Source organism: Notothenia rossii (assembly GCF_949606895.1).
Source record: "Notothenia rossii genome assembly, chromosome: 7".
In the NCBI taxonomy this organism is placed as follows: Eukaryota; Metazoa; Chordata; class Actinopteri; order Perciformes; family Nototheniidae; genus Notothenia; species Notothenia rossii.
The window spans coordinates 6,344,427-6,356,528 of NC_136905.1; positions in this window are offsets into that span (position 1 = coordinate 6,344,427).

Sequence of the window (12,102 nt, forward strand, 5' to 3'; positions counted from 1 at the left end):
CATCACAGGCATGATTTCTTACATTCAGCGACATCATTAGAAATTATATTTGAAGACTGTAAGCCATGCAGACGAAGGCAAGCCAAGTTTATTTATATAGCAAGTTAAAAAACAAGGCAATTCAAAGTGCTTTACAGAAAAAACACTAAAAGCTATCTTAAATGTAGGTCACACTGCAACAGAAACACATCGTACGATAACATTTTTAAAAAGACGCTCATTAAAAAGCAAATCAATGTGACCCGCCCGGATGTTTTTCTTGAATCCAAAATGAAATACAAATTGACAGGGAGCAACAACAGGCTCCAAGAAAGAGTCTCAATACACCCCCAAGTGTCAAATGCAGTCATGATGAATGTGAGCTCTCTGTAAGGGTTGGATATTCCTTTTCAAATGCAAATGGTGGGTTTCATAACTGTGTAGCACAAGCTTTAGTGATATGGTCAAATTATTTTTCCTCTCCGGGAGTACTCGACATCAAATAATGTATTAAAATGAGTTTTCTCTGCTGGAGCTTTACCTGAGCAAATCTCCGCCTACTCCTTTTAGAAAAACTCTGTCAGCACTTCATGAAATACTATGTTTTGACTTTATACCATAAAATAATAACTCATGAGTCTGCCATTTTGGGGGGTTTGAGTAAGAACTCGGAGCCAAACAGGCAACTTGAAAGGTATCGGTCATGAAGACATTTGGGGAGGAAAGCGATCTTTTCATTTGTTCATTTGCAGTATATTGAAGCCCCATTATTCTATTCTATTGCATTTGAAGAAACAAAGCAGACTTCTTTTTAACTATTAAATTGTGTCAATAGAAAACTGCCAAAGTAACTGTTGTATGTGTGATACAGTTTGGGTTCACATAATCCTGTATCAAATGGTTCCTGATTTAAATTGTTGTTATGCTTTGTCTGCAGCTGTTTGTGTTAAAGAAAACATTATTTTTGTTTATTTGATAAGTTTATTGAAAGAAAATGATGGTTTCATACATATTGAAACTTTAGGCGCTTTCACACCGCAGTAATTTTCCCACAAAGGTTTATCAGAACTTAGTTCATGTGAACTCTTTAGTTCTCATTAACTAAGTACAGACCGTGTTCACACCGGAATAAGTTCCCTGAGGGAGGATTAGGCAAATGAAGCCGCTGACGTCACTTCTTCTTCTTCTGCTTTGGGTTTACTGGCAGGCCGCAAACAACTTCACGGCGTATACTGCCACCCGAAGTCCCCGGCCGGAGGTCCCCGGAGTTAGGGACTGGCTTCTGTAGAAGCTGCTGGGACTCCCAGCAGCTTCTACAGAAGCCTTCCGAGTAAATCTCCAGAACGCCGACACCTCCTCATCTCCACCGCTCCCATGTTTCTTTTTGTGTTGCCATAAGTTAGACTCTCTGCGTTGGTGCGCTGGGCTAATGCTAATGCTAATAATGCTAATGCAAGGATAATAAAATGGCGGCTTCACAAAACATTTTGGGAGTTTTATGGGGCGTGGTTTGCAATCCGCCCAGCCAATCAGACATAGGAACCTTTTTCTCCCACGAAAGTCCCAGCTCTCTAGCTGGGATGGAAAAGGGGGTAAAAAGGTTCTCATTAACTAATTTTAGTTCCAGATTTTTTTGATGTGAACGCACATTTTCGGAACTATATCGGAACTAAATTGTGAAAAGTACTGCGGTATGAACGCGGCTTTTGAGTATGAGTGTGACGACCCCTCCCCCCTTCTGCCAGTCTTTTCTCCCTACCATGCTGTCCTCTGGCAGGTCCTGTAATGGCGGCGCGTAAAGGCGGCGCGTAAAGGCGGAGCGTAAAGGCGGAGCGTAAAGGCGGAGCTTAAAGGAGGCGTAAAGGCAGAGCGTAAAGGCAGAGCGTAAAGGCGGAGCGTAAAGGCGGAGCTTCAAGGAGGCGTAAAGGCGGGGCGTAAAGGCGGAGCGTAAAGGCGGAGCTTCAAAGAGGCGTAAAGGCGGAGCGTAAAGGCGGAGCGTAAAGGCGGAGCTTCAAGGAGGCGTAATGGCGGAGCGTAAAGGCGGAGCGTAAAGGCGGAGCGTAAAGGCGGAGCGTAAAGGAGGCGTAAAGGCGGAGCTTCAAGGAGGCGTAAAGGCGGGGCGTAAAGGCGGAGCGTAAAGGCGGAGCGTAAAGGCGGAGCTTCAAAGAGGCGTAAAGGCGGAGCGTAAAGGCGGAGCGTAAAGGCGGAGCGTAAAGGAGGCGTAATGGCGGCGCGTAAAGGCGGAGCGTAAAGGCGGAGCGTAAAGGAGGCGTAATGGCGGCGCGTAAAGGCGGAGCGTAAAGGCGGAGCGTAAAGGCGGAGCGTAAAGGAGGCGTAAGGGCGGAGCTTCAAGGAGGCGTAAAGGCGGAGCTTCAAGGAGGCGTAATGGCCTGCCCAGCTGGAAGGTTCAGTCTCTCTGATCCTGGCCTGCTAGAGCAACATCAGCCTTCCTCCTGTTTTGGGTTTGATGCACTATCCAACATGCCTACAGCACACTTTCACACATCCACACACTGCTGACACGACTGACAATCTTATTCTTACATACACCACTACTAAGAGGTACTTTAAGTGAAGTGTGTTAAATAAACATCTGATTGGTGTTTAACTCTGTGTGGCCTCCCTCTTTGTTGCCAGCCTTAAGGAAGGTTGTAACAATGAGACTTATTGATATGGTCAATTGACTTTTCCTCTCTGGGAGTACTCAACATCAAATAATGTATTAAGATGAGTGTTTTCTCTGCAGGAGCTTGACATGTGCGAATGTCCGCCTACGCCTTTTAGAAAACCCTCGTTGTTGCTTGTGTTGAATTTATACCACAAAATAATAACTATTTTTGGTTGTTTTGTGTAAAGCTGTGTGAGGAAAAACAGGCAACTGAAAAGCTGTCTGTCAGGAGACTAATAACATTTGAAGAGTGAAGAAATATTTTGTTCCTGAAAGTTGAAGCCATTTAGATTCCTGCATTTTGAGTAGCAAAGCAAACAAGACGTCTTTCACTGATATATATTAACAGGGATTAAATGTGCGTTTCGTATCCTTGAGCTTAACCACTGATACATTTTTACAACTAATTCTCTAATTGAAATCATTAGTTTGTCAGTTTTAGACTAGCTGGTTATGTAAAAAAAAAAAAAGACGACATTATTTAAACCTTTGAGAAGTTTGGTTTACTTTGTTACTATGTATACTGAAACGTTATGTATCACATGAGGTCGAGTATAAAAACATGTCATGATACAAAGCCCCACTGTATCACGGTATCAAACCACTATGTTGTGTCTTTCAAAAATTGCCAAAAGTTACAGTAAATTTGAGAAGTTTATTGAAAGATAAAGATGGTTTCATACAAACTGAAACCTTTAGTATCACTAGTATAAAACATGTCATGGTGCACGGCCCCACTGGGGGTTAGTCGGATTAATAAAACACATTCCTTCTTTTATTTTTATATAGTTCAAATCAGTTGGAGACCATTACTCAGTATCTGCAGGCGTTGTTTGTGGACGCTCTGCTTGTCATCTTCCAGGGTTATTAACCCCCCCCCCCCCCCCCCCCTGATCTCTGTGGTATCAGGCTGATCTTCTCTTCAGCTCCTCTTCCTCCAGTCAGTTTTTCACCCCGCTCCCTCATTAGCAGCCTCTCTGCTCCCCGCTCAGAAACTCTCATTCTGTCTTCTTTCTTATTTGTTTCTCTGCAGCAACTTCTCTTTTAAGATGCTCATCTGTAGCCTGTCAGTCAGCTGAGCCTCCTCGTGTCTTCCAGTTTGAGCCTTATCTCCCAGTCCCCATCTTCAGTTTAGTTTCCCAGTGTGACTTGAGTCCAGTCCCTTCAATGATGTCTCTTTGTAAAGCCCAACTAATCATGGCCCTCCCTTTTGGTTTTGTGCATGCCTAGGGTTAAACTCTAACCCTAAACCAAGGTCTATTTTTTAAATGTTGAACTACAGTAAGTCAGATGCCCAAAAGCATGTCTGTATGTTCTGCAGGTACCTGTTGCTTTAACTAACTGTGGCAGAATCTGGTAGTGGTATTTAAAGGTCACTCAAAATCCACTTTTTAATGTCTTTTATATATAAACATTTGTTGTCCTGATCCATTTATATAAAATATATCTGAAAATAAACTGATCAGATTTTGGACCCTTTATGATGTCATAACGATTTTTATCACCTCATCACCTGAATCTCCTCCTAGAGCACCCTTAGGCACTTTCACACTGCAGTACTTTTCCCACAAAGGTTCATCAGAACTTAGTTCATGTGAACTCTTTAGTTCTGATGAACTAAGTACCGATCGCGTTCACACCGGAATTAGTTCCTGGGGAAGGATTAGGCAAATTAGCCGGTGACGTCACTTCTTCTTCTTCTGCTTTGGGTTTACTGGCAGGCCGCAAACAACTTCACGGCGTATACTAGGGCTGCTCGATTATGGCAAAAATCATAATCTCGATTATTTGGGTCAATAATTGTAATTACGATTATTAAATGCGCTTATTCATTGACTTTGAAAACATCCATTTATTGGAGAAAAAAAATGTGAACAGTATGTTTTTAACAGTTGAGTACCCTGAACTTTAAGTACAATTCAACTGAAAAACCAAAAAAAAAAGTATATAATAATAATACAAAAATAATCGTTTTATTTCGATTACGTTGTTTTCGTAATCGTTGCAAGCCGTAATCGCGATTAAAATACGATTAATTGAGCAGCCCTAGCGTATACTGCCACCCGAAGTCCCCGGAGTTGGGGACTGGCTTCAGTCAGAAGCCTTCCGAGTAAATCGCCAGAACGCCGACACCTCCTCATCTCCACCGCTCCCACGTTTTCTTTTGTGTTGCCATAAGTTAGTCTCTCTGCATTTGTGCGCTGGGCTAATGCTAATGCTGATAATGCTAATGCGAGGATAATAAAATGGCGGCTTTACAAAACTTTTGGGGAGTTTTACGGGGTGTGGTTTGCAATCCGCCCAGCTAATCAGACATAGGAACCTTTTTCTCCCACGAAAGTGGACGGAAAAGGGGGTAAAAAGGTTCTCTTTTTTTGGTGTGAACGCAACATTTTGGAACTAAATCGGAATTAAAGTGGGAAAAGTACTGCGGTGTGAACGTGCCTTTTGTGTTCTTTTTAACCAAATCTCTCTCAGAGGGGCGTGGGGAGTGGCTCCTTGTTTTCATCTTGGCTGAATCAGCACTTTTGAAACAGAGGGGATTATGGGATGCTGCAATGATCGGTGTTTCAGCCAATCAGAGACATGTTCTGTATATATCGGAAACCTGTGATATATTGATGAAAAACAGTATAATAGGAGACCTTTAATATTTATTTGGTTGGGTTATGTTTGGCCATATGACCGGATTTAAGTCTCAAGATTAATGAAACTGCACCTAACTAGACTTTTACCTGTATTTAGAGAAAGATAGTGGAGGTGATGACCTCCATCATGCATGGAAACTGTTTCTCTGCATTAGCCTTTGGTGCCATTTCTCAAATAATTAGAAACACCTCATAAGAAATCGGGCGAAATCCAACAAGGGACAAAAATGCTGAAAGTGAAACAGCATGTATTTAATGTTGTCCTTATTCAGAAACATTATTTGCCTCTTTTGTTTTGGGCCAGCGAGCTAGGCTCGATCAGAGCTTGTGTTCTTAATCCTCTTTACTCACAGCCATCTTGACACAAGCCAGGTAGGATTTACAAAATAAAAAGAGAGTAATGGAGCAGCGATGATCCGGCAGCTCCTCACATCACGCAGTGTGTTGGCGATCGGTTTTGGCAACGTCTTCGGGATCTTCTTCCCTCCAAGGTGTGTGAGAGGAGTGTGTGTGTGTGTGTGTGTGTGTGTGTGTGTGTGTGTGTGTGTGTGTGTGTGTGTGTGTGTGTGTGTGTGTGTGTGTGTGTGTGTGTGTGTGTGTGTGTGTGTGTGTGTGTGTGTGTGTGTGTGTGTGTGTGTGTGTGTGTGTGTGTGTGTGTGTGTGTGTGTGTGTGTGTGTGTGTGTGTGTGTGTGTGTGTGTGTTGACAGCAATGTTATCAGTTGGCCGATGTCGGCCTCGCTGTGAAACGCAGATGTTGAACAGATTGTGATGTCTGATGCCTCGATAAACAGTAAATATCTGATTTTACTCAGTGAGTAATATCAACCTGTTAAGCCTGCAGTGAAACCTCAGCCTACACGGCCTGTGGAGATAATTATTTGAGCTGTATTTATTTAAAATAAAGTGTTTTGGAGACAACAAGGTTGTCTTTGTTCTTAGCATTTCGAAGGGAATGATATAAATAACTGCTTCTTATAACTTTTAGTTTCAATAAAGACCAATCTGCTGTTTTTAACAACTAATTTTTAGGCTTTTTGTTCTAAAAATTGTCAGAAAATAGAGAAATATAAATATATAATTACAATTTTCTGAGCATAAAGTAACATCTTCAGTTCACATGTCTTGTTTTGTATTATCAAAAACACTAAGAATATTTCCTTTATGACAAACTAACTGAAACCTTTTGTCTAATAAGTTGAATATTCACTCTTTGATTGAATCTAAGTAGTTCAATTCAATAATGACAGGACTTTTTAAGTGTCACGTGATAGTCTACATTTCCTTTTTCCTTTTTAATCCAAAGAGAATAACATTTGGCAGGACACCATATTATCCCTAAAACATATTTAATAATTGCACATGTTTAAATGACTGCACTTAATGGGCTTTCAGCAGCTGTGGTTCAAACCGTGTTGGTGGCTATTTCTGCCTCACAAAATGTGTTAAATATGTATGAAGTTATAAACATAATTTGAGAGCATTTAGCAGACTCAATAAAACATTATCATTCACTGCCACCTGCAACCGATCATCAGTATTCTTCTCCCTCTCTGCCACAGACAAACATTTAGCACTCAGACAGAGGAAATTGTTTCTCGTACAAGAAGGTTTTAGGGTTCAAACGATCAACCAAAGCTTCCCTGAACAGGATGGACTGACACGCCACTGTCCTCTGTGATTAATGCACGAGGAGAGACGGAAATACATTTGACTCATCTGCATGATTCAGCTGCATATTAACTGGAAGTTGTGCTGATGCAGTCAGTTTTAATCCCACAGTCACTATGATAAAAACTGCACCATTCAGCAACGTTCAAAATGAATTATATGTGGCAGGAATATTTCATTAACTTGTCTTTGTGATTCTCTCGGGGGGGGGGGGGGGGGGTTTGAGCTACCTTTGAATTCCCACTGCTCACAAAGTGCCAGTCCACATATTAAGATTGTGTTACTGACTGCAGGACTATTGCAATGACCACCTTGCACCTGACAAATTCCCGAGAAAAATCTCCAGGAAAGTGTCTCTCCTGTAGTATAGAGTTTAGTCCCAGATCAAATGTTATTTAAAGAATCTTGAACAAATAGTCCTCAGTGATTGTAATGTTATGTTAAATGTCTGCTTCCTTGTATCTTGTCCTTATATTTGTCCATTTTGATGCAAGAAAAATATCAGACTTGAATAAATTATTGTATCGTATCGTGATGTAGCATTTGGTATCGTATAGTATAGTAGAGAGGGGCATAGCGAACGATATCGTACGTATCACATCGTATCGTGACAAAGCGTACGTATTGTATTTCATTTTATTGTAACATTTTTCAGATCTGAATCTAACACCCTCACAGAATCTGCCCCCGTCCAAACAGACCCTTTAGTGCAAGACGTGTCACCACCTAACCCTGAACTCTGAGCGATGTTTCGTCAGCTTTTAAATATGTTATGATTTTTAAGTGTGGCCAAATAATCTGATAGAAACACACCAGGGAACCAAAGATAGGTAGGTAGGCAGCACACACACACACACACACACACACACACACACACACACACACACACACACACACACACACACACACACACACACACACACACACACACACACACACACACACACACACACACACACATTCAAGACATTCTCCGATTTTGAAAACCTTTTATTCTTCTCTTTGCTTTAGACTGACGTGCCAATAACAGATATGTCAAATTGTGACGAGTGATAAAGGTTACTTTTTAAATATTATTACAATCTTGGGAAGTAAAGTTTTTTTCTTTTTTCTCGGATGTCTCAAAAGCCAGTTCAGTCATCACCTTATATACAAAAATGTGAAGCATGACCTTGAAGTAACCTTGTGTACATGCGAGATTCATCAAATAGGTTTAAAGATGTTCACAAAGAAATGCAGAACAAACTGTTGCTTAGTTTGTTCACATGTCAGGCACACATGTACATGTACTGATAAACACATCCATCACATCACATGCATGAGGTAGTTCTGATCCCTGCTGATACACAGACCTGCTGTGGCTACCTGACAGTGAAAGGTGAAATTGTTCAGAAGTCTCCTCTCATTTCTCTCTGATCTTTGTCTTCTGAAGCGTGAGCTGAGGGCCGGGAGACTGACACAGAGGCAGCACAGGCCAATCAGCTCCCTCCGCTGTTCTGAGCTGCCCAATCAGCATCTCCCAACCCAGCATTTCATAACCATGGTGTGTACAGTGTGTTACAAATGTGTGTTCTTACACTGAGGGTGTGAAATATATTTTTATATAACAGCTTGATTGACACCATGTTCAGCAAAGTCACTGTTAGTTTACACAAACGTGATGAGAAAGTTACAGGAACTTTGATCAGATAAAATAAACAACAATCTTTCACACTTAAATTCTCATTACTGCAGCAATTAAACAGATGTCATGTGAAATGGAGTATGGTTGTTGTCATTAAAGTGCACGGTGCATAGTTTTGCATTAAACTTGTTTTTGCATACAAATGATTGCGAAATAAGAAGCGATTAGTCAGAGATCACTTTTGCACTTAAAGCCGTCTAAAATAAGCTCCAGATACCAAACAATGAGAAAAGTTGAACTATGCAGATTTTTTAAGAGAGACTTTTATGTTTTGACAGACTCAATGTTTTACATTTTACACTTGAAAACCTCTTTAAAACATTAAATATTAAGATGAAAGTAATACATGCAGAACATTAAAGGGAATAACTAAACATATTTCCTTCTCAGTGTGGTCTCATCTTGATAATAGTTCAAGGGATGACTACATTAGAAACCTGCCGAGTAGTAGCTTTGGAAAATGTAGAGTTTCCTTTAATGGTTAAATCTTATCCACCTCAACTAACCTGGAAATGGGAAAGGTAACTAAATCTGCCAACTAGCACGTATAAACCTCACCGGTAGCTGCATGCAAAAACGTCCTTTGATGCAAACCCCTTGTCTGATTTACTACTTTCATCAATCAAAACCTTTTTTGTTTTACATTCGATTGCATTAAGGCTTCATGATATCCTTCACAGTAGACATTTGAATTGAATTTTGGATGATTTAGTCAACTCTGTAACACCCATGGTGTTCCAGGTCAAAAATGACCGCCCTAAAGAAAAGGAATTAGTAACCATCCGGATCAGATAACACACACACACACACACACACACACACACACACACACACACACACACACACACACACACACACACACACACACACACACACACACACACACACACACACACACACACACACACACACACAGAACAATTTGACACATTTCCCGCTCTTATTTGCCCATCCCCCCACATGGATCACACCTGGCACACGCAACACATGTTCAGTGTCTATTCTTTGTATATTTACTGCAGTTGTTCACGTATACCAGTAGTCTAATACAATATTTACAGTTTGAAAGGGTGTTCAATGAAATGTGGTGATGATTAATGGTTTTTGTGTTAATGTAATAGCAGTCAAAACAGGACCGGTCAAATTTGACCGCGAACACCAAAGTAAGGGGGGGAACACGAAGACAACAGGAGGGTTAAATAAACCAGCCTTAATCCAATAATTAAGATGAAATCAGTTTAGGATCAAATACATATTGTTTTTTAACCCTTAAATGTTCCTATTTCTTGTGTTTACCACCAACTATCAAGTATAACATTACGTCATTCTGTCACATTATGGTTGTTGTCTCTAAAGCTTGGTTAAAAAACGTGCACATGTGAGTGTAATAAATCAAACTTTTAGCAAGAAAGCAAATCAGCGTATTCTCCAAATAAAGAACTTTGTGCATAGATAGAGTGTTTATCTATTCTAGCTTTATTTGGGAGTAGTTCAAGTCGTTATGTTCTTATTCTGCAGTGAAGCTTTGGAAAGTATTCACTGTAATTAACTTCTCCGAGATAATATGAAGCTATAAACACATTTAATTACAGGTAGAAATATAGATAAATACTGGATGGACTGAGTCAGTCTCCTGTAATCCTTGTCATCCTCCACCAGGTGGCGATGTTTGCTCATGTTATCGATGTTGGAGTTTAGCTGCTGACAGTTATCTGAGGTCATGATGTAACTTGAGATCCCCCCTGACTCTCTGCATAGTCACTCTCTGACCTTCTGATGCACTGTCACTCCCTCTGGAGCTCAGCGGGACTTTCATGTGTCAGAGAGACAGCAAGAAGCCATCACACACACACACACACACACACACACACACACACACACACACACACACACACACACGACACAAGTCTCCGGGCTCCGGGCCCAGGCTGCTCTTTGAGCCGAGACCCCCAGACAGCATGCAGAATAACAATCTTCTCTCTGACACCAAACTCTGAATATGTTGCGATTTGCAATCATCCTCTGCACACCTCCCTGAGAAAACCCTGCATCCTTTTCTCACATTGAAGTAGCGCATGCATGGATAGAGTTATGACATTTGTTTGCAAGTGCAACCCGGAAATAGCGCAAGGGGTCCCTATAAAAAGCATTGGGGTTTCCGCATTGGATTTCGGTATATTACAGAAAATAAGCTTTTTGGCAAACACACATTTACATGTTTTGTTCAGCAGGATAATCTTTACTTATCAACAATACATGAAGCTTAACCGCAGCGTAAATGCAATCGCAGGATTAAAAGGGTGTTAGCTATAAAGGAACTTGATCACGGTCGCATGGCTTCATTTGACTATCGGTAAGCTAAAGGCGGCTACTGTTTGGCGTCATGATGTTTATTCCTTTTATTAAGTCACTTGTTAGCAACCGCTGTTTTTATGAAATGCACGAGGAGAGATGAATGGTTCAGTCTGTAGGGGATTGGACTTTGGACCGAAGGGTCGCTGGTTCACGTCCCGATCGGACCAAAAATACAGAGTGTGTAGTCGGACTGGTACTCGAGAGGAGCCAGAGGAGCCACTTCCGAAGTGCGCTTGAGCAAGGCACCTAACCCCCAACTGCTCACTGGCGCAGGCTAGACTGGCTGCCTCCGCTCTGACCTCTCAACTGCATGTGTGCATATAACTGTATATGTATGTGCATGATGTAAAAAGTGTGATTAATAAAGGTCCATCTTCTTCGTCATTTCAGGGTTTTAGGACTCATTCCTGCACCAATCCCTAACCCTCTTTTGACTGAGTTAATGTTGTGATGACTTTCTCTTGCTCTAAGAGCGTCCATTTTCCTGCCAGCACCACAAAGTGGGGTATCCAATGGCTGCTTCAGACCCCCTTTGTTAGGATCACACACATATTTAAACTTGTTTTGTATCTCATCTACACATATGCAAAGCTTTGTGACTCTCCAGGGAGACACAACACTTGCATCTTGCACATTGAGGTTGCTTTTATCCGTACACAAATCTGTCCACACACACACACACACACACACACACACACACACACACACACACACACACACACACACACACACACACACACACACACACACACACACAGAAGGGAGTGTTTCCTGCTTGAGATGCCCATCACACCTTTAGGGACTGCGGGTAGAAATGAGCTAATAGCTGAACCTGGCACAAATAATCTCTTCTCTTTAAGATGAATGCATTTTGATACGTGGTCCACTTTAATAAAAACATATCTTTAAAATCAAGGTTGCACTCTAGAACATCAGCAGCCAAGTCTATGGACATTGCAGAATTACTTTTAGCATCATGACAAAGTGTCTTCTTCAAGGATGAATAATAAGATAATAAAAAAGCACAGAGGTCACAAAAAAACTCGATTTTGACAACTGCTCCACACTTTAACGAGCATTTTTAATAAAATAAAATTGA